The sequence below is a fragment of the Peromyscus leucopus genome, chromosome 7, assembly GCF_004664715.2.
Source record: "Peromyscus leucopus breed LL Stock chromosome 7, UCI_PerLeu_2.1, whole genome shotgun sequence".
NCBI lineage: Eukaryota > Metazoa > Chordata > Mammalia > Rodentia > Cricetidae > Peromyscus > Peromyscus leucopus.
In genome coordinates, this window is record NC_051069.1 from 69,250,581 (window position 1) to 69,276,714 (window position 26,134).

General features: G+C 41.8%; 1 protein-coding gene across 3 annotated transcripts in view; it reads right to left on the reverse strand.

The window, feature by feature from the left end:
* Filip1 (filamin A interacting protein 1) overlaps positions 1 to 15,635 on the reverse strand; it is a 166,728-nt gene extending 151,093 nt beyond the window's left edge. For all 3 annotated transcript variants that reach the window (XM_028879851.2, XM_028879852.2, XM_028879849.2), the window contains exon 1: positions 15,128 to 15,635. The gene's annotated coding sequence lies outside the window, so the exon portion shown is untranslated. The remainder of the gene's footprint in view (positions 1 to 15,127) is intronic.
* Between the last annotated feature and the right edge of the window lie 10,499 nt (positions 15,636 to 26,134).

Sequence of the window (26,134 nt, forward strand, 5' to 3'; positions counted from 1 at the left end):
TTGTTTCACTGGGTTTTTCAAGCTTCCTGTTTTATCTTCACTTACGTATGTGGAGATGGTGCTGGGGTGTGCGTGTGTGCTGCAGAGGGCACTGGAGGTCAGAGGACAGCCTGCAGGAGCGGGTTCTCTCCTCTACCATGGGGACCCCGGGGCCCAACTCCGTTCATTAGGTTTGGCAGCAAGCTCCTTTGCCCACTGAGCTGTCTTACTGGCCCAGCTTCCCGGAGTGTTTTTCACTTGTCTGTTTGTCTGTTTGTTTGTTTTAAGATCTAGATTAGGAAGGTTCCCAAGAAACAGTCTATCTACTTCTATGTACATATTTGAGGATTTTAAATTCTTGTTCTATCTTTTTTAACTTAAATTTCCGGTCTATTTAATATGTATTTGAGTGTGACATGGAAATTTCATTTCATTCTCCAGAGTCTTTCCACACTGTTGGTTAAATGACAATTACCATGGCAGGTTTGATAGGTCTGCTCTCCAACACTGAATTTTTTATATGGCAAGGTTTGGGAGGTTGTTTTGTTTTTATTTTTGCTTTCTATAAGTTTTTCCTTAGTCTCCACATCCAATGCAAACTGATTTTGATATGAAAGTGTTTCTTTTTTTTTAACTTTTATTGATGCTTAGTGGATTTCACATCATGTATCCTGATCCCATTCATCTCCCCGTCCCTTCATATCCATCCTCTTTCCTTGCAAACCACCCCCCAGCAAAAAAAAAGAAATTTAAAAGAAAAGCAAAAACAAACAAAAAGAGAAAGACAGAAAAAAGGGAAAAAGTAGCATAATGAGTCACACACAGTATACCCTTTAGTCTATACATCTTTAGTTCATTGCTGTGAGTCATTGGTCCGGTTCAAGGCCTCTGGCTTCTGCGATACCCTGGATACTGGGCTCTCCCTGAGGCTCCTCTTAGATGTCCTGTTGTTGCTCTGTGCTGTAGAGATCTGCAGGTCTCACCCTTTCACGTGCTTCAGCAGATCGTAGATGGGGTGGATGTTGGGGTGGGCCAACTCACAGCCCTGGTTCTGGGTCTGAGTTTTTCCTTAGTCCCCTCAACTGTTGTAAACTGATTTTGGTACCACTATGAAAGTGTTTTAACTTGTGTGGTCTCACTTTTTTAAAAGATTTATTATAGGATTTATTTATGTGTATATCCCTGTGTATACATGCATGCAGGGGCTCACAGAGGCCAGAAAAGGGTGTGTATCCCCTGGAACTGGGGTTACAGGCCCAGTTATAAGCCACCCAAAGAAGAGGGTGCTGGAAACTGAACCAGACTCCTCTGCGAGAGCAGGAAGCTTTCTCCTTGAGCCCTCTCTCCAGCTCCTTGAGTTTGATTTTAATATGTGGTAAGGCAACACTTTCCAACTTGTACTTGAAAACTTTCTCAGCTGGTGCTGGGGTTTACAGCCTCCACACAGCCAGGCACTTGGAGGATTCGATATATGCAAGTATTTTGTTAAAGTGCACAAACTTGTAAAAGGCCAAAAGCAAACACTTTTGTAGGATGCCTTCATCACCCCTTCTCAAACACAGTGAGAGTGCTCACCCTTCTACAAGAATACGAGCAGTGTGAGTGCTATGGATCAGGAATTTTCCAGTCCACAAATGCATATTTTCTGGGCTCGTTAAGTTCACTAGAGTCTAAAGTGCGACTCAATGTGTGTGTATAGTGGATTCGCTTCAGGATACTTTTAAGACATTAAAACGATCATGTAGGGGAAAGGGTGTAACTTCCCAGCTCCCCATTCGTCAAGCTGTGTGGACTCGTCCCAATGACTCTGGTATCGGCGCCTGTCAACCATGTTCATTTCTGCTGTGTACCCTGTGTTCTTGCCCACCCTGCTCTATTTCCCTTCCGGCTTCTTCAGTTCCTGCTTTACCGCGGCAAGAATCCACTTACCACATACATCACTTGACATCCCCAGACTTGGAAGTGGTCCCGCTTCTGGGATCCCCCAACACCAAGTGCTTACGGGTGACACGCAGTTGTGTTTTCTCCCGGCCCCCTGCGGGAGAGTACAGACAGTGCAGTACTCACACAGCATCTCAGCCTTGGTTCCTGCCGTGCCCTGAATATGAAATGCCCCCTTGGGCTTACGTGTGTGAGCACACGGTTGTTAGCTGGTAGTGCCGTTTGGGAAGGCTGTAGAACATTTAGGTGGTGGGTCCTCACTGAAGCAGTCCTGGGGGCAGACCTCTAGCCTCACCTCCCATCTACCCTCCGCTTCCTAGATGTAGATGTGAGTAAACAGCCAGGCTCCCCGTCCTGCCACCATGCCTTTCCTATCTGGTGCCCTATCTTCCCTGCCATGGTGAACTTTATCTCCTAAAAAATAAGCCAAGACAAACCCTTTGACCCTTAAGTTACCATGGTCAGAGTATTTTGTTACAGCAATGAGAAAGTAACGAAGACAGTGCCTACCATGCACCAGCCTTACCAAATATTATGTAAGCAGTGGGTGATGCCTACTGAATGGGAAGCAAGAGCCACAGAGACCTCCGGTTCTATACTTGGACTTGGTATCACTTCGTCATTGTATTCAGGTTGTGGCACTTCACACTTTCGAGAATTGCCTCTCCTCCGAAGCTCCACTGTTCCTGAATCCCACCTCCCAAACCTCCTTCCTGCTCCTTCTGATCGGCTTTCCCACATGGTGCAAGAACGCAGCTGTGCTCCACCCAGAAGGACATGTCAGGCCCACATAGGCCAGCTGCCACCCGAGACCACTGTTTGTCGTCCGGTGCCATGCCATTTGGATCCTGTGTTCTATCCATCAGGCTCCCAGTTCAGCATCGGTCTAGCCTCCTTTCTGGCCATAGGAGTCTGACTGGACCCCAGGCCATTGTTCTTCAACATGAGCTGATGGAGGAGACCTCCCTCTAGTCACTCGCTTCCACATAACCCAAATCCTTTTAAATTTCATGCAGTAATCGAGACAGCCCTCTACAGAGAGAAATCCAACTCCTGTGAAAATGTCTAGAAACAGAAATTGAAATGATAATGTAATCCAGCTAGGCATCCAGTTGTAGGATCCTAGTCTTTCATTAACACTATGTGGGAAACAAGAGCTCTGTCTTTTGTCTAATTTGTTTCTCAAATGAATAAAATTCTTCACTTTCTGAGAAACCACAAGCCACTTTTGTCTGGCTGCTCCCCACCCCTGTCCTGTCTTCTGCTTGAGCTCAGAGTTCCACGTGCTCGTCTTGGTAAGAGTCCATCACAGTACATCACCAGGAACACATGTGTGCACTGGGACTTTATTCCCTGGAAGCTGGGAATGCTGATGCACATTACAGCATTGTTAAAATCTGGAGGAAGTGATGCAAGGGAGAAAGAAAAAAAAAAAAAAAGCGCCGGGCGTTGGTGGCGCACGCCTTTAATCCCAGCACTTGGGAGGCAGAGCCAGGCGGATCTCTGTGAGTTCGAGGCCAGCCTGGGCTACCAAGTGAGCTCCAGGAAAGGCGCAAAGCTACACAGAGAAACCCTGTCTCGAAAAACCAAAAAAAAAAAAAAAAAAAAAAAAAAAAAAAAAAAAAAAAAAAAAAAAAAAAAGCTGTGGTGAAGAAGGCAAAATCAAGCAAGTCCACTCAACTCAACATTTCCTCCAGGAGCCACACAGGGAGCACGCACACGGGTGGGGAAACTCAGTGAGTATTCATCAGCTGGAGCTGTCAGCAGGAACATTCACTAACCAACAGCTGTTGCTGCACCACTTGTAGGGGAGTGGAGCAATCCGAACTCCAAAATAGATTTCGGAGGATGAGAGCCTTTCCAGCTAATGACTACAAGAGAAGCCGGGTGGTGGGTTGTGATTTTTTTTTTCATGAGCTTGTGTGAAACGATGAGGAGCAAACAGTTGCCATTAAGCCTGTGTGGATGGCTGAGCCTTGGGCTATGGTATGAAGGTATGCCAAATGGCATTCTAGCTTGCCACTAGAACTGCATCTGTATATCAGTAGTCAGAGTGACAGTCCGCCCTCACTCACCTAGTACCATCAGCTGCTCAAAGAGTGTTCGTTGATTTTAGTTTACTATTTAGAAAAGCAATGATATGATCACTAGGGGTGGGAAGCAGGAGAAAGACTCATAGTCACTGGCTATTATTTTCCTGGTTTTGGTAGGTGAGGAGGCAGAGCCTTTCAATAATAAAAACTAATCAGGAATACTTTCTTAAATTCATGATATTTAATGAGTTCAACTTAACAAGCACTTGTTCAACACTTGTAGATGATTCTATAACCAGTCTCTAGTCATAATTGAGCCTATTTTTACATGCATTTATTTATTATAAAATAATCACAATCTCTCACTTCCTACTTAGTTTCTACTGTTTAGAGAAATTTATGACACAATGTGTGTGTTTTTATCTTAAAAAGGTTTTTTTTATCTTAAGATAAAAGGATTCAATTAACCAGATAATGTTTCTAAGTTTTCTTATAGGTATTCAAAAACCTGTTCTGTGGAACTTGAAGCTTACAGAATCCATCACAAATTAGTTCCATACATACTACCAAAAAACGGTAGATTTTAAAAGTTCTTTGGACTGCCTTGACCCACTGACCTGTCAATCTCACATGACAGAGCAACTTGCTTCCAATGCACCTGCTGCTGTAGAAGGGAACTGATTAATCCCTTCCTGTTGGTGTGGACCTTGTTTGAGAAGTTGCGGTGTGGTATGAAAGCATAGACGGAGGACTCACAGGCAGAATGGAAGGGGCGAGCCAGACTTACAGGGCAAGGAAATGTCAAGGATTTAAACAGGAGTAAAATTTGCAGTTAGAATGCCTGGAAAAGTAAAGAGAACACACTCCCAAAAGAAAGGCGTAAAGTGTTACACAGACCACAAGAGAAGGAAAGGCTGGATCTAAGAAGCAAAGTCACTGGGAGAAGCCTTGAAGGTAACAGGGATCCTCAAACCAGATTACTCACTGGGGAAAGAGAAGGCAAGGCACAGACCTCGTCTCTAGTTGAGCAAAAACCCAGGCGTGAGAGCTGACTGCGCCAAAGCCAACTACCACCAGACTCTGCTGCTGAAACAGGCAGCAGCTGCTACTTAACACCTTATACTCTCAGAGCAAGCTCCAAAATAGCAGAGTGATTAAGAGCGGGTGAGCCCAGGCTGGGGAGTGCCTGGACTCATGTCGGACCTGCCACCTGCTTGCTGTGGGTAGGGAGGCAGACGGCCGTTCTCTCAGCCTCCTTGTCAGTCAAATCAGGGTACATGAGTACCAACCTCATACACCTACTCCCCAGAAGGCGTCCACAGTTGCTAGCTGCTATAATGTTTATTAGACCTGTGTGATAGAGATGTACACGCTAGGACTCGAAGGCCTTAAGTTCTGAATCTAAGCTACCTTTGTGCCATGTCTCTAGAACCGAAGCATAATCACAAACATGAACCAGGGAGCTATTACTGATCCTGAGTCAAGACCTTAAAATCTAAGTCAAGATATGATCTTGGGGTCAGTTCACCTAAGACAGAAATGCAGCCGCTAGGAAGTATGGGAAGTGCCCACTACCAAAGCCTGGGTAAGCTCTGTTCCCAACCCAATTCTACCTTGAGAGGACTTGGAAACTTCTGCCAAGTGACTTCCCTTTCAAATGCTCCTAGATAACCGGTTCTAACACATGAACACAAATTATAGTCACACGGGAAAGCCCCCACATGGGTCGATTTGATTTAGAACCTCTGAGGCCATGGTCTAGCCACTAACATTTTTGAAGTACTCCCAAGAGACTTAGATTCATAGGGTCCTACTACCATTGGGACGTAAAATGTCCTACATGGGCTCATGTGTTTGAACACTAGGCCTTTAGGTGGTAGTGCTAAGTGCTGTCATGGGAGACCGGAACCTTTGGGGCTGCGGCTTCACTGGCAGAAGTGGGTTGCTGGGGCTGGACCCGGAAGATGGCATCTACTTCTGGTTTCCAGAGTGAGTGCTCAGCTGCTTGATCTACCATGCTATAAGCTCCCACTGCCACTGACCAAGCCACTATGGCCACCATGCCTTCCTGTCCATGATGGACTGTTCCTTCGGAAACTGTGAACCAAAAAACAACAACAACAACAAAAACCTCTCTTCTCTTTAAGGTGATGCTGTAGGTATTTCATCACAGGGACAGAAGCATAACTATTACAAGAGTGTTGAGACACACCCAACTGGATGCTGTGATGGTTCTCACTTGAAGTGAGTCTACAGGCACCCATGCTCTTACAATGTCATTTGAGTGTAAACCCAAAGCCCCCATTCCTACCTGCTATCTGACCAGGGACAGAAGTGCTGAGAGAATTAGCAAATCTTACAGAAATCTCAGTAACTCTTAAGTCAGTATGATAAATTGTTAATATCTTCCACTTAAGAGGCCTTCACTAAAGACCAGCATGGAAATTATCACTCAGTTTTGTTGCCAAAAGGAATTTAGGCTAATTGACTGATGGGAAAAAGCTTCCGGAAGCCACCCAGTCAGGCCCTTCATCTCCAAAGGGTAGAATTTGTCATAAGGGGATCTACAAACGAAGCAGAGAGCCTTGATGAAAACAATCACTATCTCTGCCTTTTTTTTCTCCCCATTGCTCTGTATTACGCAGGTCTTTGCCACAAAGGAAGCAGCAGCTTTGCTTCGGGAAGCCGTACAGTCTGTAAGGCACGGCGAAAGTCCTGTGCTTCAGCTAAGAGAGTAACTGTGAGTGGGTGTGTGTTGGGAAGAGGCACTCAGCGATGCTGACACAGTTACCAAGACACTGCTTTCAACTTACAGAACTTCTCGGAAGGCAGAAATTAGTTCTAGTATGCATCTTCAGCCTATGTGAAACATTCTCTTTGTGGGGAGTTACTTGATTCACTGGAAAAATAAAGCATTTACAGACTCTGGCATAAGAAAAAGAGAAGCACTATATGCGCCATCAAAATTTTATTAGGAACATGGAGAGAAGACTTGGTGGTGAGGAGTACTTGCTGCCCTTGCAGAGGACTTGAACTCAGTTCCCAGCATTCATATCGAGCTGTTTACAACTGCCTGTGACTCCAGCTCCAGGGATTCCACCACCTTTGGCTCCCATGGGTACCTGAAGTCACATGAACATACCTACATACAGGTGTGTCCATATATGCATAAATCCAAATAATAAAAATAAATTGCCTTATCTTTTAAATGAAAACTGCCCCCTCCTTTTAAAACCGTTCTCCTTTTATATATCAAACAATTCAGAAGTTAAATGCCAACAAGTGAACGAAAACTAAAAATTTTCCAGTTACTTCTGAATGGCCAGACATTTAGCAACATGTAACGCTTGTATCAAAGAGAAAGAAGCATGAAAAAGGTAAAATGTCTGGGCAGTGATGCTCGGTTGACAAACACCAGCTATAAAGTGTCAGGTAGCAGCGAGGGATGGTGGTCATACCTTTAATTCCAGCACTCAGGGAGCTGAGGCAGGAGAATCACTATCTCAAAGCCAGCCTGGGCTACACAGCCTGTTCTTAAACGACAGCAGCCTGTCGGCTCTGTCCTGCTTTGTTTTGTCTTTTGGTTGGCTTTGATGGGACAGCCTGCTGCCAGGTGACCCCCTTTACCCGACCGTCTTGGGAAACCATCAGTAACGAAAACTTGCTTCTGTGCTCTGTGCCCGGCTCTTCTACCTCTTCCTGGGTATCGACCTTCACTGGCCATTGAAGCTTCTTGCTCTGCTTTGGGAACCCTGGAAAGGGGCCCTTCAGTCTGTTTATCCTTTGCCCTTGGTAAACCTTCAACCTTCTCAATCTACAGGGGCAGTGAAACCCTTTAGTGCTGACTTCTACACTCTCCCTAAAACATGGCTCAGCCACTGGGGGCAGGGATTACTCCTTGAGCAACTTCCTGCATTTCAAAAAGACGGTTAAAAATAAGACATAAAAACGGTCACATCCCCTGAGTTTGGATTTTACATCTGCCACAAATTACTTAGCATGTATAAACCTCATTTCCCTAATCTGTGAGATAGGGCTAACAGTGGTAGGTTGTTTTTCTAGTATGTTTGAGGCCCTGAGTTCAAACTCCAATTGAGGGGGGCATCATAGGGTTGCTATGAGAAGAAAATAAAGTCATTTACATGATATGCTTGGCATAATGCCTTGCACTAGGCACTTTTGAGTGTATATTGGCTGTTATTAACATTATTTGCATATATTCCATACAGTTACACGGAAATGGAAATACATATAGCTACTGATATCGTTATATTATGTATACTGGGGGCTTAAGTGTCCCAGTTACTGGTAAACTACCGGTATACTGGGCAATGGTCTGCTGACCAGGCAGAGTTTTGACGTTGAGAATGTTCACTCCTTAGGGGAACCCCTCTAAGGAGTGAACCCCACCAACACAGCTAGCTTACTTAAAAGCAGAACAAGCAACAGGCTGTGAAAAAAGCCTTTGGTTTGGTGGTGCCCAAACCAGTAGGTGATGTCTAAAAAACATAGCATGCGAACACCAAGCTTATGTGATCCAAATACCAGGCTGCTCTTCCAGTGCGTGTCCCTTACTAACCAGGTAATGGAGCCCAGAGAGCCTTGAATACCTCCCGAGTCACTTCTCAAGCCTTATAGAATGCTTAGGAAAGCTCTGAGGCTGGCAGAACGTGCTGGCCGTCCTGGTGAGCAGACCATCCTTGTTTTCATCTTAGTGTATGCTGTTGTCCCAGTAACTGCAGGCTCCAGACACAGGCCCGGGGTGTCATTTCCTCATGCTCTTCTATTGCCACACTGAAATAGCATTATAAACTCAGCAAGGCCTCTTCCTTTCCTGTTGTTCTGTCGCACTCTAGCCCAAGCAGAAAGCTCTAAAGTGAGTTAGTTGAGACATAAGTATGTTAAAGAAAAAGAAAGTTAATTTATCCCTATTACTGTGTTGCCTGTGACTCATGCGCATCTGTGGGGGGCGGGGTGGGGGGGTTGTTTTTGCAAAAGTCTTGCAGATACACAAGACAAGCTAGCAGTAACTTGATTGTCTTGGTGACGTCAGCAGTCTACTGTTTTCAATCAAATCATCTTCTGGTGTCGAATCTTTAGGAAATTACTGTTTTAAAGAACGCATTTGACCAATTCTCCTATGTCCATTTCATGGCTTCCCTATAGATTTTCTTTACAAAAGTAAGGAGTAGATACTTCATTTATGAGAAGTGCCTGGGGATGAGTGCTGTTAGGATGAGGGCAAAAGAAAAAACAGCTACTCCTAAGGGTAGACAGGCCACAAAGCAACAGGCATTATTTTCACCAAGTCTAAGACAAAGCAATAGATAACAGCACTTACACAGGAAACCCAACCCAGAAAAAAAAAATCCTTAACCTTAAGGGCTCAATTAAAGTCAAATGACTCCAGATAAATTCTGTTCTAGCTTTAAGATATCCTTTGGTTTGTCTTTCACAGAGCCCAGAAACATATAAATCACCCAGGATTACACACTGACACCATTTCCCAAAAAGGAAAAGCAACACAAACCTACTCCATGCCTTGGTGTCGCTGTGGCTTAAACAAGGCCCTTGGGGGTGGGGGGCATGGGGCGCTGGTGTAGTCTCATTACTTCGTGTCTCTGCCCAGAGTTTCTCAAGTTGTCGATCAGATGTTTAACAGGAAAACGACTCAAATCATGTTTGACTTTCCTCCTGAGTTCCACCACAGCAGGGTGCCTGGCCTTCGAAATTCAACTGTCCCAGCTACTCTCAGAGACAGTTGTGTTCTGCCAACAGCCTTTCCCTTTTCTTACTAGGGAAAGAGTAAGATTGACCATTTAAGGAAAAATAATATACCTCAGTATGTTTGCCTGAAGTTCCTATATTTTAGCCTTAAAACCTTTGCAGGGTATCTGCAAAGGCAAGAAAATGGCTTTTTTTTTCCTCTGTCTCTCTCTCTGTCTCTGTCTCTCTCCTTCCTCCCTCTCTGTCTGTCTATCTATCTACCTATCTACCTATCTATCTATCTATCTATCTCCATCCTTCCTTCTCTCCCTCTTTTTCACAGCTAGGTTTTTACTGGAGGATGGTAGTTCTCGAACTCAGCTTACAGACTCTTCTTGTCAACTAGGAAAATGGAATAGAATTCACAGGTCCAAACCATCGTCAGCCCTTACAAAATTTCCTGATACTCTAACTACTTAGAAACTCCCCCCGCACCCCCGCACCATGAGAATGCTTCCTGTATTTGTTAAATTCGGTGTACACAATGTACAGCATATGCATAAACATCTTTGTAATGTGACACCAATTTTGTTTGTCTTGTGGCAGACTTTCTTATCATGTTTAAGACTGACTAGGATTAAGAGCAATGAATAGCAGGAATTCATTTCTACTTGATAAAGTTGAAGTCAGCCTAAGACGACCTTTTTTGGTCTTTTCACATTATCTGTTACTAAGTTAGTGAAACCAAACAAATCATCTAAGGGAAGAAAAAAGTAGAGAATAATAAATTGAATATCACCCCCTCCATGGAAGTCTGCATTGCTATGCATTACCCAGTGTAGCTCGCTATGAAAGAGACAGCCAAGCCCTAAGTATAAAGACATTTTATCTCCAAGTGCAAATATAGAAACAAGAACAGTCTATCCTGAGGGTGATTTCTTAACCTTTTTAGTAATGCCTCTAGAAGACACAGGACTGCCCAGTGATAACGGGGGAGGGGGGAGAGGCAGCAGCCTAAATTCCATCGGGAATTATTGGCTGCTGCTCAAACTGTGTTTGCTTAGGGCGCCCAGCAGCAGTACTCCGTCCCAACCCAGATTCCAAGGTAAAGAATGAGTCCCCCTCCCTTGCTTGCCATGGTGTGTTTCAGTCTACAAGCCATCTGAGAACTTGGTGTGCAACGAGGATTAAAATAAACAAAACACTTAAAATGTGACAGTAAAGGTGAGACTGAATTTATTGGACAACATATCAGACGCATACCTATGCTATTAGCTCTTTGATCTTCGAACAACGCTACGAGGGCAAAACACTGTAAGTCTCAGGTAAGGAAACTGAAGCCAGGGAATCGGCCCAAGGCCACAGTGAGCTGAAACCTGAGTCTGGGTCACCAGGCTTGCCTGTCACTTGATGTTCCCGACCCCTCTTCTGTGACTATATCCTTACTGTTAGAACTTCAGTCAGATTTAAGGAAACAAACTATTTCATTAGCTCATCTTTCATTTTGTTGACACATATTAAAATACTATATAAATTAATTCGTAAGGTAGACTTTTATGTCATTTTTCTAACTTGTTACCAATAATTTTTCTCTTAAGCATTTTTGTTAAGGTATATATTAACCTAAGCTTGCCCATTGGACCCATAGCTTTCTATTTAAAAACACAAGGTTAGAGAAGTAAGTAACTTGTGTGGATTAAACTCTATAATACTCTAAGTCTGAAGCACATATTATACCCATTATTATCTTTTTTTTTTTTAAGTGCTTATCTTAAGGCTGGAGAGAAGCCCTGTGGTTAAGAGTACTTTCTGCTCTTGCAGAGTTCATTACCAACACCCAACAGTCATGGTGTGTAGCTCAGGGCTCCAGGGAATCATCAGGCATCATCACACATATGGCATACATTCACACAAATACAAACACACACATATAAATGAAAATAAATAAATCTGTGGAGGATCATATATTTCTCTTGCATTGGATCTGAGTTCAATTCTGAGCAGCCACATCAGGCAGCTCACAGTGGCTTGCAACTCCAGCTCCAATGGGATCCTATACCTCTGACCTCATGGGGTATCTGCACACACACACACACACACACACACACACACACACACACACACACACATTCTTATACACACACATTAAAAATAATAAAAATAAAAACATTTCTAAAGAGGAATGCTCATTTAAAAGGAAAACCACAAAGTACACTGCTTAGAATACATAAACCCCAATATTTCATAATTAAAAACTATAAACCATGTGGAGACCATTACTTAATGAGTATATTAATTATTTCACAAATCCCAGTAGAAAACCACCTTAGACTATTAAGAGAATGCTTTTGTTTTGGTGAATACGGAGCAAATAGTTTCAAAAGCCATATGCATTCTTGCTGTCTCTCAGCAAGGCTGCAGGTTCATGAGTGATTGAAAGTAGTACCAAGAAACATTTGTGCTTTAACTATCTAGGGAGAAAATATCTAAAATGACCATGATAGCTTAAATGTTTTATTGTTCATGGCCAAATTTTCATTCATGACTCATAAATAGAAAGAGTCATGATTTAAATAAATTGACCAAATATATAAGAAATTTGGCCCTAAAAGATGATTTTAAAAAATATGAATCACAGAATTTAGAGGTTTAGAAGTCTAGGTTCATATACAGGAGTAGGTAGATAGATGTCCTTTTGGTTTCATTTGTGAGGCATGCAATATCATCTCCACAGTCAGATGTGTAAACATGGTTAAAATTGGTAAAACTATGAAGATTTTCACTAAGAAAAAAATTAGGTAAAACACTCTTAACCATACTTCTAGTTGGTTTTTTGATTTTATACACTCTCACATACTCACATTAGGAATCTTGAACCTAAGACGCTAATAGATTGTCCACAGTGTACATGGGGCCAAGAAGCTCCAGAGCTGTCCAGAAGATTTCTCAAAACAGTCCCAGCTTTAATAAGGCCACGCCTACCATGAGGAGCCCTAACATAAACAGCATCCCTGTTTCCAAACTAAGGAGTCACTTCGGAATCTCTGTGAAGATGGGAGGCAATGGTCTGCGTCTGAAAGAATAAACAAGGTCCCTACAGGAGCAGAGTGTGTCCCAGGCAAGGTGAACAGCATGAGGAAGGGCAAGGTCTTAAAGTATCCACTGTTCCTGTGTTTACAGAATGGTCCATAACCTGAAGTACCTGAAGCCAAGGGACCTTGCTGCTGAGTAGTGGGAACGAAACTGGAAAAGTTAAGTAGGTGCCAGATGATGGAAGGTTTTCAAAATGCCCAGTCTTGGCAGGAACAAGGAATCCCCCACCCCACCCCCCCGGGGATAACCAAAGTGTAGACAGACAAGCACAGCAAAGTGGAGAGAAAGTTAGTCCCTTGATCACCAGTGGTGTGGTTTGGATGGTAATGAGGCTGAAAGTGAGTAGCAGTGGCACATCCAGACAAGGCCTAAAGAGAACAGCAAGAGTCCAAGCACTCCTACAGGGAAAGGGAAGAGGGGGTATGGGGCGCTTCCAAAACAGCACACAAAAACGCACTTAAATCAGTCAGGGGATGGATCTGTGTATTCGCAGGGTGTGCTATTCTGTTCAGACAGTGGAGGAAACCACATGGTTTAATTTATCACCTTTTAATTCTCAAGGGGAAACTTAGAACCATGAAGACAATTAATGATACTCAAAACTCCACTTCAGCAGACATGGCTTCCACTCAGGGCCAAGCACTGTGCTGTTATCTAAGAGCTGTCACACTGAGCCAGAGAAAATCGAATGCCTCAAACCAATGGGAGATTCTGGCCTTCCCGAGGCATGTGGAAGCCAGCAATGTGACCCTTCCTAGGATTAAGACAAGAAAAATGTAGAGCATCTAGTTCTGACTTTTCATAAGTCTTTCAAGACAACGATATTTTATTTCCAGCAAAGTACCATAAGTTCCCTCTCCCTCTCAGAGGCAACCAGCATGCACACTCACTATTATTTGTATATGTTGATTACATAGGATTAACTTCATTTACTTTGCAAACTAATCATGTAATCAGATCTATGTACATGATATACATTGAAATAACAGTGTTATTTCTTTTTCCTAAACACAAACTGTATAATCATCCATCCACTAGTCTTAGAATAGAACATTTACCAAAAAGGCTTACATATTCTCATTTGTCATAGAAAAAAAATTTCCACACTGGTTAATGGAAATTCTTTTTTTCCCACTGACAAAATAGACACAAACATGTTTGCTGTTTTGTTTTGCCGTGTTTTGAAGGTGGAGTCTCACTCTAGAGGCCAGGCTGGGCTAAAACTTGCTGGGTAGCTCAGGTTGGCTTTGCACTCACAGCAATCTTCCTGCCTCAGTCTCCCCAGAGCTGGGTTACAAGCAGGAGCCTCCATGTCCAGTGTTAAAATACTTTCTTTTAAAAATTTTTCTTCAGTATTTTCTTTGATATTATCCTTAGGTTTATTTCATCCAAACTCTCTGGATTATTTGAAGAAATAATCCATCCTCTTATGCAAATTCAGCCCCAACTACAGACCACCAGGAATCAATACTGACTACATCAGCTGTGTGTAGCCACAAGCTGTGAAACTGAACATGAACTTGTTCACTGTAAGCAATTCTGATTAGGGTACATGTCACCTCGTGAACGGGGAGACAGTACACTCTCAAAGGCTATGAGAACTTCCTTCATACTACTGGAAACTAACTCTTACACCCATGCAGCTTCCTAAAAAAAATTCGGTCTAAGTTTCTTAAAGTGGAATCTACCATACTCGCACAAAAGCAATCGCTCCATTTAATTAGTTTAATTAACACAACATTCTCCTGACTATTCAACTACTGCGAAAGCAGCGAATCAGCAGCAGGCATATTTTGTTGGAGTCAGAAGCATTTGGGCAACTGCAGGCAAATGAGGTCAGACCCAGCACAAGGTGTCCGCGCAATCAGAGAATCCGGCAAACCCAGCAGCGGCACAAAGAAGCGGGTCAACAGCGCAACCACAGGGACACCAGACAGGACTTTCCTCAGTTACCACACAAGCTGTTTAGCTATTTTCAATAAGGAAAAGCTATTTTGCCCCGGAGGAAATGTCCCTTCCATGGCTTAGCTACTCTGGTTGTGAAAGGCACTAGACATTCATCATATTCCTATTACCTGCAAGAACATGAATAACTAACTCAGCAGGCCGAGCTTGACCGCTATGAAGACATCACAAAACATTGTGTTTAAAAGGGAATCGCTGTGACTGAGAAAGAGAAGTTTCTGATTTAAAAAAAAAAAAATTCACACAGATTATAATAATTTCTACACGTGCTGTCCCATCATAGAACAGGAGAAGTCCAAGCATTAGAGACAAAGTAGAATTGGAGCGAATTGTCTTCTTGTGGAGAGAGATTTCTTAACAGAGTAAATATCTTCTTGGGGAGGGGAGCCGGGGTTGCAGGGGGTTCTTACCTGCTCGCAGCTCCTTTAACCAAAGATGTATCCTTTCTCGGAGGGTTTATCCCTTGAAGAACCCAGTGGCTTGCCCCACAGCCCAAGACTGAGTCCTGGAAAACTAGCCAGCCCAAAAGAAGGCTGAGGAAAACGCTTTTCCCACTCTGCTGGGACTAACTAGCCAGTCGCTGAAGTCATACAGGAAACGGCACAGAATAGCTGCAGCTTCTCTCTCCTTCGGTCGGGACCAGCAGGAATTGGAAGCCGCCTATCTCACACACCCGACTTTTGTTTCAAAGTTTTTTCAACTGTTGCTAGGTGTTGTTGGGTTCTGAGATTAGGTTTCTCCTCTGCTGCTCCCGCACACTGTCAGCGCGGTGACTTTGTTGGGGAGCTGAGCTGCGCGTGCTATATTTAACCAGTGTTCTCAGCGAGGCCGGCCTGTCAACAGCTGAGGAGTTTGCAGCCGGCCCTGCTCAGTTCCTAGGCAGCTGGGTTATCAGCCCCTCATCCCTGCTCACCCCGGAAAGATCCCGGGAAGCCGGCAGACTCCTTTAAGGACCTCAGCTCATTTCACAAGAGGTAATTACTGTTTGCAGCCGGTGAAGTGGGACTTGGGTTTTTAAATCTGAAAAGAAACAGAGCGGCAGTTGTCTTGGGCAGAGCAATTTCCCAAGGCAATATTCTTCTCAATTAGACTCTTAGATAAGTGTTGTGATTTTTTTTTTTAAATGCATTTAATAGTGCACTACAACAGCAGAGAAAATTCACGGTAAGAGATCATTTCCAAGCAGCTTTCATCATTGGAGTGTTCCATTTATAGCTTGATCACTTACTCTTAAAAGGTGTGCCCTGCTACATAAGATGAGTGTTTTTCAAATAAGGCTACCGTAAAGGAATGTTGACAGCACTAGGATTCCGAAAGAAGTCGAGTCAGGAAGGAAACTCTTAATATTCCCACTCAAGTCATTCATTCAAAGCAGCACATGGCAAACACCCCAGAAACACCAGGACTCCAGACATCGCTAGTGGTTCTCAAGTCTGAGTCATCCTTAACCCTCCATTCTCCAAAACCAGGGAGGAAGCAGCTCCACCTTAAACTTCATTCTGTATCACAGAAAAGTAGGAATCTGCCAAGTTTAAGACTCATAAAAATGTGTGTTTAGTCCTCTGATTTACTAAGCACATACGGGAAATTAATGGCGATTGGGGGCTGCCGAGAGCCTTTTCAGAATATTGCCCTGACAAAAATCTCAACAATATCCCTTTAAATATTGACTCTATTCCCAAATCAAGTCATCATTTTAATAATAACCTTCCTTTTAAACTAGGTTCAGGGGAATGTGCCTAGGATCCTAGCCTTGGGGAGCTAAAGTAGGAGGATCTGGAATTTGAGACAGCCTGGGCTACACAGCAACATCCTGTCTCCTCAATAGAATAAAATAAAATAAAACAAAAAATAAGTGCGGTGGTGGTGGTGCACACCTCTAATCCCAGAACTCAGGAGGCAGAGGCAGGTGGATCTCTGTGAGTTTGAGGCCAGCCTGGGCTACAAAGCAAGTTCCAGGACAGCCAGAGCTGTTACACAGAGAAGCTTTGTTTCAAAAAACAAAAAAACAAAACAAAAAAAATTAAAACAAAACAACAATAAACAGATGGAGGCAGGAAGATCAGAAGTTCAAGGTCTTCCTTTGCTACATAGCAAGATGAAGGTAGCCCAGGAATGCAAAACCCTTTTTCATACAACATAAAATAAAATATAAAATAAAGACACCTTCTTTTTGACATGACAACCAAAGGTGGACAAAGAGATACAGAAAGACAGAGGCACTGTATTTTAATAGTTGCACATGTATAATACATGCCTTCTGTGCCAAGTAACCCTGTTGGCCACTTTACATAGCAGAAAGTGAATATGGTATGTGCATGTCCTTATTCTTAAAGACACTTCACCTCCAAAATTAACTGTTACCTATGTCCCAGCCCACCAGAAAACAGGCCAGTTATCACTATCCTAACAGCATACAGATAACACTTTGTTCCCCTTAATTTATTTCCCACTAAACATACATGAAATTTTATTTGCTTAGTTTTTCTAGGTCTGGACTAACCTTAATTAAGGGGAAGGGGGAATGAAAGAGGGGAGGGGGAGGAGCAGAGATCACATAGGTGAGATGGTTGGACAGGAAATGCATGAAAGCCTGGTGACGTAAAACCCCCATAGAGATGGCAGGAATACACGAAGTTGCCCTCTGACCTCTACTCATGTGCCCTGGCACACATGCCTACATACCATATATATATATATATATATATACATTAACAATAAATTTAAAAGTGTTCACAAGGAGAAACTGCTATTAAGCTTTTATGTGAAGTTTAGCTGTGTCTTATAGAGCAATATTGGATACTTCGTTCACAGTCCCTACAAAGGATTGCCTATTCACAGTGTCGGAAAGTGGGTTCTGATAGAGGTGGAAAGTGTGAGAGTAGGTTATGAATGATTCAGAACCATCAGGAGAGTATCGGTTGTATTATTATTATTATTATTTACAAAGGTGGAGATAACTTCAAAAATACATAAACATGGCATTATTATTATTTTATTATATTATTATTATTAATTACAAAGGCAAAGACAGCTTTGAAAAATACACTCCTGGCATGTATACCACATAACAGTTGCAAGTTGAAAACCACCAAAGAGAACTCTGGGAATGTATCATTTCACCTCTACAGAGTTTCTTTATGAATGGCTCCAATCCACAGTGCAGCAATGAAGAGTGGAAACAAGCCAACGTTCCTTTAAGAGTCTAGATCATTCCAGCTAAAGAATAATGGGGTTATTTCTTCTGCAAATATCCAGAAAGAGTCTTCAGGTTTTCTTCTATGTTATGGAAAGTAAATCCCCTGCTATTAGTTACTTTAGCCTTTGGATTAGCTGTCCACTATTGCTATTAGTTTTAAACAATGTGGTGATAAGCAAGACCGTACAGGATATGGCTTATAATCAGATACTGTTGCTACCTTCAAAGTATGTTCCTCTTTTTTAAAAAAAACCTCCTAAGATAGGGTCTCTGTATTCCTGGCTATTGTGGACATGTAAAGCAGGCTGGCCTCCCTCCAGCTCACAGAGCTCTGCCTGCCTCTGCCTCCCGAGCTCCTGAGTGCTGAGGGAAAAGGCGTGAGCCACCACACCTAACTGACTAAACTGTTCTTAGTTATACGAGGCACGTACACATGGCAGTCTGTCTCTCTTTGTCTGTCTCTATCTCTATTTCTCTGTGTGTCTGTCTGTGTCTGTCTCTGTCTGTCTCTCTATTTCTCTGTGTGTCTGTTGCTATCTCTGTCTCTCTAGCTCTCTGTGTGTCTCTGTCTCTCTCTGTGTGTCTCTGTTTCTCTCTCTCTCTCTCTCTCTCTCTCTCTGTGTGTGTGTGTGTGTGTGTGTTGTGTGTGTGTGTGTGTGTGTGTGTGTAAAACATGAATTTATTCTGAAGGCTTCTCCCTCAGGAACAATTATTCAGACCAAAGTATTTCCTACATAATCCACAGAGGAAGCAGAGCCATTAAAGACTACTAGAAGTTTGTGATTTGTCCACAGTCAACGAGGAACTGGTTTTCAGCACATATTGTTCATATATGACTGTTCAGCTGCATCCTTTCCCACAGTCTTAAGTGTAAGCACTCTGGGAACCTCTGGAAAAGTAAGCTCAATTTCCCAACTTCCACGATGAGTCATGGGGAAGGTTTTTTTGTTTTTTCATAGATTTCTATCATTTGGAGAGAAGGCAAGTAAATAAAAGAGCTGTCAACAGACTATCTCCAATCCGTTTCTAAGACCAAACTGCTCCCCTTGTTTGTTTTAAAATCCATAGTGATTTAGAGACTTTCAAAAGCAGAAAGTTATGACATTCTTCAATATATTAGTGAATGACTGGTATGATGTTTACATTGGCAATGTTCAAGACTGGAGAGGTGTCATGAAGAATTAATTACCCATACAGACACACCCTGTTGATATTTAGTGCTCAACCCTGAGATTTGAGTTTAAGTTTATGAGTAGCAGACAATATTTTTTTGTTGTTCCTTGTTGAATATCCAAACATCATATTCAATAATAGTCAATAAATAAGAATGACTAGATGAGCAAATTAACATATTGAGATTTTTTTAAAAGAAAAAAGAAACTTTACAGCATGCAGAAAGTGCTTCCAAACTCTTCACACACAACTGGATCATCATAGAGACACACAAACATGGTGGATGGAAAGTGAAGTGTTATGGCACATGACTGTCATCCCAGCCCTTGGAAGGCAAAGGAAGTAGGATGAGGAATTCAAAACCAACCTTAGCTATATACTGAGTTTAAGGCCAACTATGCCTACCTGAGACTTGTCTCAAAACAACAAAATAATAATAATAATAATAATAATAATAATAATAATAATAATAAATAAAATGATAGGAAGAAACTCTCAGATTGTGAATTGAACATTCTGAATTTTGTTAAAAATTTCCTGCAAAAACAGTAGATTTCAGGATATAAACAAAAGCTTCTTAGTCACCAGGATGGTTATTTTTAATTGTCCTCATGGTTATTTTTAATTGTCTAGCACCACCTGGAAAAAGAATCTCCATGAGGGACTATCTAGATAAAGTTGGCCTGTAAGCATATATGTGGATAACTGTCTTGATTATGTTAATTGACATGAAAAGATCCAGCCCACCGAGGAAAGTGGCACCCCTGGACCAGTGGTCCTGGGTTGTATAAAAATGCAAGCCAGGAGCTGAAGAGATGGCTCAATGGTTAAGAGCACTGACTGAGTTCAATTCCCAGCAACCACATGGTGGATCACAGCCACCTATAATGAGATCTGGTATCCTCTTCTGACCTGCAGGGACACATGGAGGCAGAACACTGTATACATAATAAATAAATCTTAAAAAAAAAATGCAAGCCAGTAAGCAGCATTCCTCCATGGTCTCTGTTTCAGCTCCTGCCTCAAGGTTCCTGCCTTGAGTTCCTGTGCTGACTTCATGATGGACTACAAGCTATAATCAGAAATAAACTCTTTTCTCCTCAAGTTACTTTTGGTCATGGAGGTTTATCACAGTAATAAAAGGCAAATTAAGACAATCTTGTATACCATGCCTCCCTAAGTCCCAAGGAATATTTCAGAAGATGGGGTGGGAAGTACAAAAGATCTGAAAGATAAGTGAAGGGCTATGAAACACCATTCCATAGACTTGATACAGTCATTGTAATCAATAACTCACAACTCTAGCTACCTACACTGGGCCCCCACGACACCAGCCACACTAACCATCAGTTCAAGAAGGTGGAGGGGCTCAAGGGTCCTTACCCATTACCTCTGAACCTATCTATAGATTCTAGGAGAGGGAAGAATCACAGCCATTAGTTACCTATCTCCTGCTGAGCCCATCAGGTCCCAACAGATAGCTCTAAACCCTGGTCACACAGATGTGTAGCCCTGATTAATCTTACGAGATCACAAAACAGAGAGACAAGTACTTGAAAAAGAGAGACCAATTTGTGGGGAAGGAAGGGTGGGTGGGGTGGTAGGATAGTAAGATGGGAGAGTGGTCAGAATACAAAGTAAACTTCTGTGAAATTCTAAGAATACACATGTAACAAAAAATAAAATTAAAAAAATATCCTGGAACTGGGCACCATAGTGCACAGCTTTAATCCCAGCACTTGGGAAGCAGCAGAAGCAGGCAAGTGTCTGTGAGTTTGAGGCCAGCCTGGTCTACATGATGAGTTCTATCTAGGACAGGCAGAGTGAACCCTGTCTCAAATAAACAAACAAAAATACATCCTATGCTGAAGAGTTGGCAGCAGGTAAAGGTACTTGCCTCCAACACTGATGATTTGAGTTAGATTCCTGGAGCCCACGTGGTGAAAAGAGAGAACTGACTTCAGTAAGTCATCCTTTGGCTCCTACACCTGCTCTGTGGCATGCACACACACACACACACACACACACACACACACACACACACAGAGAGAGAGAGAGAGAGAGAGAGACAAAGACAGAGAGACAGAGAGAGACAGAGACAGAGAGAAATAAATATAAGTAATTTTTTCTTGAAGTCTTGAGGCTGAAGAGATGATTTCAAAAAGTTAAAAGCCTTTGTTATTCTTTCAAAGGTCCAGAGTTCAGTTCTCAGCATCAAGCATCTCACTACCACCTTTCCAGAACTCCAGCTGCAGGAGATCTAACTCCCTCTCCTGGCCTCCAAGGGTGCGACACACACACGTAAAATCATCAAAAGATAAAGTTTTATTTCTAAAAGCAAAAGAAGAAGGAAGAAAATGAATATCTACTGAATACTTACTACAAGCTGAGAAGTTCTGAGAACCTAACATGTATTGACTCGCTTAATTCTCATAGCAACTGTACAATGTAGGAATGATTATCTACAATTGGTAGGCAGAGAAACCTAGGTGCTAGGACATGGAGTTAGTAAGCCAAGGTCACAAACTGCTTATTAGGTAGTAGAACCAGAACTTAAATCAGAGAATATGGTTCTGAAAATGTATGGTTTGAACACTTAGCTCCTCCTGTATTTTGTAATTAAAGTAAATACAGTAATTACTTACTTGATCCCTGACCACTAAACCATACAGGCTTTACCATCTCTGAATATATATACTTTTGACAAAAAAAAAATGTTTTGTTTCATTTAGTAGTTCTGGGGCTTGAATCCAGGGCCTTGCCTACATTAAACGAGTATTCTATCCTAAGCCATGTCCCAAGCCCTAAAGAAATACATTCAAAATCCCATAGTTTTGGAGACAGAAAATGAGATAATTTCATGATGAGCATAGTAAAATAAAGCCTTGCTGTAACTGCAATCCTATTGAATAGCAAAGAAGAGAAAACTGGATTGAAAAGAAATAATTGTCTTAGGGGGAAAAAGTCTATTTTTAAACACTGTACTCATGAGCTGTTTAGCACTTTCTCTAAAAAGAGCAATTCGTGGTGGCTCAGTGATGAACCAGTTTACTGCTCAGTGAAATTCTAAGATTGTCTTTTAGAAATACACATTAGGTCTGTGACTTGATAAGAATTTTTAAATGTCTGTGAGAAACATACTCATAACCAAAACTTCACAAAGACACAAACCACAACAAGAAAAACAAAAGAGCATTGGAGAGGAATTCATATTTGGTTATTTGGGGTCTGATTGATGCTGTTTTTACTGGATATAATCAGGTTTTCCATTTTCTATTAATCTGGTTATAGTTATATTAAGATTTTACAGAACTTGGGGCTGGAGCGATGGCTCGGAGGTTATGAACACTGGCTGCTCTTGCAGAGGACCAGGTTACATGGCAACTAACAACCATTTGTAACTCCAGTTACAGGGATCTGACTCCCTCTTCTGACTTCCATGGACACCAGGAACACATGTGTGCACATGCATGCATGCACCGCAATGCTCATACACATTAAAATGGCACAACTAGTGAACTTCTTACAAGTTACAACGGTGAGTGCAAACACTAAGATTAATCAAGGTCCCTTATGATCCATGTATTTTCTGTTTATAGGCTGTAATTCAATGAAAAACCCAGACACAAAATAATAATACCTGAGAACACTGGCCTTCTGAAATACTCACAGATGAACAAGATTTTGTCCGAGATTTGCTTCTAAGCCTTCCAGAGTGGGAAGTGGAAACAAAATGGCCGGTTCACATATACTGAAGGTAAGGAGCAGCTAACCATGATGCTGCTCCATGGACTCTCACAGAGGCTTTACGTTTTCTCAAATAAAATGCACTTACACACTGCTGGCTGGTGGCACAAAAGTACACACCCAACAAATGTGACTTATCTTAGCCATAATATCTTTATGACTGTCAGAGAGAGGTGTGATGGTGCACACCTTTAATCCTTGCACTCAGGAGCTGACCATAGGAAGAGCTGGGAGTCATTCAAGACAATTGAATTTGAAGCCAGTGAGTCTCAAAATAGCATCCACTAGATAGATGAGTGGATAGATAGAAAGATAGATAGATAGATAGATAGATAGATAGATAGATAGATAGATAGATAGATAGATAGATAGGAGACAAATAAAACATTTATAAGCTGAAATTTCTGGGTCCAGCTGAATCCTTTCACAGAAGGCACATAAAATTTCACTGGTGTCTTTGGTTCTTAAACATCAAAAGAGAATTAGATTTATAGTATTAATACACTACTAGTAACTAAGGTTAAAAAAATGACAACAATAAGGAAACTAGAAAGGCCTGCCTGAAGCAGTTAGTTTACAAATCACTGGAAAAGATGGCCCTTCCTGTCACTTACAGAGCTCAGGAGCAAATGGTTCACCTTTTTGAAACTACAGAGGAAAGCATCAAGGAAGTTCTATCACTGCCTGGGGGCCCAGCCTCCAGACAGCCCAGGGATGGAAAGGAATCCACAGCATCAGTGCATACTAGACTTTTCTGCCTGATGGGGGTAGGGAAAAAGACACCCACACACTCTCCGGTTGGTTTCCTTCAGACCTTTTCTTTAATCTTCTTTTGTACTCTCTATTCTTTATTTTCCTGGTGATTTCCTTCTCTCATTCTTGATGGTTTTCTTCTAACTCTATCTTTATTCTTGATGTTTCCCTTCTAGTTCATTTTAACTCTATTCTTTTTCTTACAGCTTATATACCCCACAAAAAAACTTTGAGGCAATATAGGAATTACAATGTAGTTACATTCCATTTTTCAAGTGAATGATTATAATGAATACAGGTAAAAACATGTTTTTCATCTCCCTTATGTGATTAAACATTTTAAGTATTACAGGTGAAAAACAAATTATCCCAAGAACTCATACATTCATACCCAAACAACTTGTTTGTCATAGATTAACTGTGTAGGCAAGCAAGGTATTCTTCTCAGTCAGGTCTTTTAATGGCAGGATGCAGTTTTGCAATTACAAAGAAAGGGCCAATTACTTTATTTCTTACCTTGAAAGGTAATCTTATAAGGAATCTTATAAGGAATTACAAACCTAAACTTTTACATATGAAAAAGAATCAGTCAGCTCTACTTTAAATCTTTGGGGTGCATACCCACTCATCAATAGTTTCTTCTATCAGGAGATTGAGGGTAAAAATGAGCACAAGGAATTAATCATCACCTTTGGTCATCAACAAAAGCTAGCAAGAAAAGTACATCAGCTAACAACAATTGGGCTGCTTTGTATTTTTTACCCTAACCTAATGAATCTATAACTCAGTTGTGTGTCCTTGTGAGCTTTAGATTGTTTTCTGGGGTTTTTCATCTTAAAACTATTATCAAAACATCTGATCTAACCTGAAATTATTTTAAGGCTTTGTTTCAGCTAATGATGCACACTGAAACCTGTGACCACATTGTTCAGCATTAAGAGAATTAGAGCCAGCCTAGTTCCTGGGGACTCAATTGTTTTCCTTAATCATTAACCTGAACTGTGATCTATGCAGCTCCTTAGGTAAAATTCATAGGCCCTAGCTATATAACATTTCCTTGTATTTATATTTATTCATCAAAACTCTGTATAAGCTAATATTATTATTATCAATTAGACAGTACAACTTTGGGATGAATCATCTTCATAACAATCTGCAGGTAAAAATGCCCAGTAAAATGGAATGTTTCCATGAGATAAACACACTACATTACAAGCATTAGGGATCTCCCCACACCCAATCACACCTTGCCAAATACCAGAGAAAGATAGCAGCAGCAAACATGTAAAGGCATAGAAAGAGGCAAAAGACATTCCAGGGTCCGTGGTCTCAGGGGCCTTGCCTGTCCAAGATTGACCCATCAGAGAGTTTCCTCCTGGTGGGCTGACACTTTGAACTTCAGTTGCCACCTGCTGCTCCTCTCACATGGCCACCAACAAAGTTAGGCATCCAGGAACAAGAGTTGCTGCATCCCAGCCTGTGTGTCACCACTATCATCACAAGGTCAGGCACTCAGTTGAAAACAGGGGGGACACATGATTTCTGAAGGTGAAGAAGAAATTGTGAATTTGGCATTCATTTTATGGCTGAGCAAGCCTTCATGAGCTTAATATTTGCACTTATTGTATTTCCTTTTTCTGAAAATGGGGTAGTAAGTCACCTTCTAAGGGAAATGAAATAAATATTCAGGAATAGTAACATGTTTCTAGATGATCTGAGAACTTTATGGCTCCGATGCAGTCCTCTTGGGTACCCATCTTGAGGACTATGAGGCAAGTCAACAATGTATTGAAGTAATGGAGAAAGTTCTCTTGAAGCCTGTGTTAACTAAGTATAATACAAGTAGGCACATGTAAGTTGGAGTCACTCAGTAGAGTGAGATAGTAAAAAAGTAAATAAAAACCACAGAGCACAAAATACTTGAAAACAAAGGTAGTCTCTATAATCACAAGTTCCCTAACACTTTCTTAAAAATAACGTTATAGGTATGAGGCTATAGCTTGGTGCACAATATATATTTACATTGTAAAGATGTGTCTTTGCCAAGCTGCCTTCTGATTGGCTTAATAAAGAACTAAATAGCCAATAGCTAGGCAGAAGAGAATAGGCAGGACTTCCAGGGAGAGAAAAGACTCTGAAAAGAAGAGAGGCGGGGATGCTAGCAAGAAGTGTGCCGTACTGAGGAGAGATAACTGAGCCATGTGGATTAAAAATATGGGTTAATTAAGTTATAAGAACTAGTTGGAAACAAGCCTAAGTTAAGGCCAAGTTTTCATAATTAATAATAAATCTCCATGTCATTATTTGTGGGATGGCAATCCAAGAAAGTTTGATGAGAAAGCACTACTACTACAGTAGCTTAGTTGGTAAAGCGATTGTCTAGTTGGAACAAAGTGCTGCATTTGATCTCCAGCACCACATAAATCAGGTATGGTTCATGCCTTCAATCCCAGCACTCAGGAGGTTCATTCAGGCAGGGATATTTGAAGGTCAAGGTCATCCTATGCTAAATAGTGAGTTCCAAGCCAACCTGGGATGCATCAGA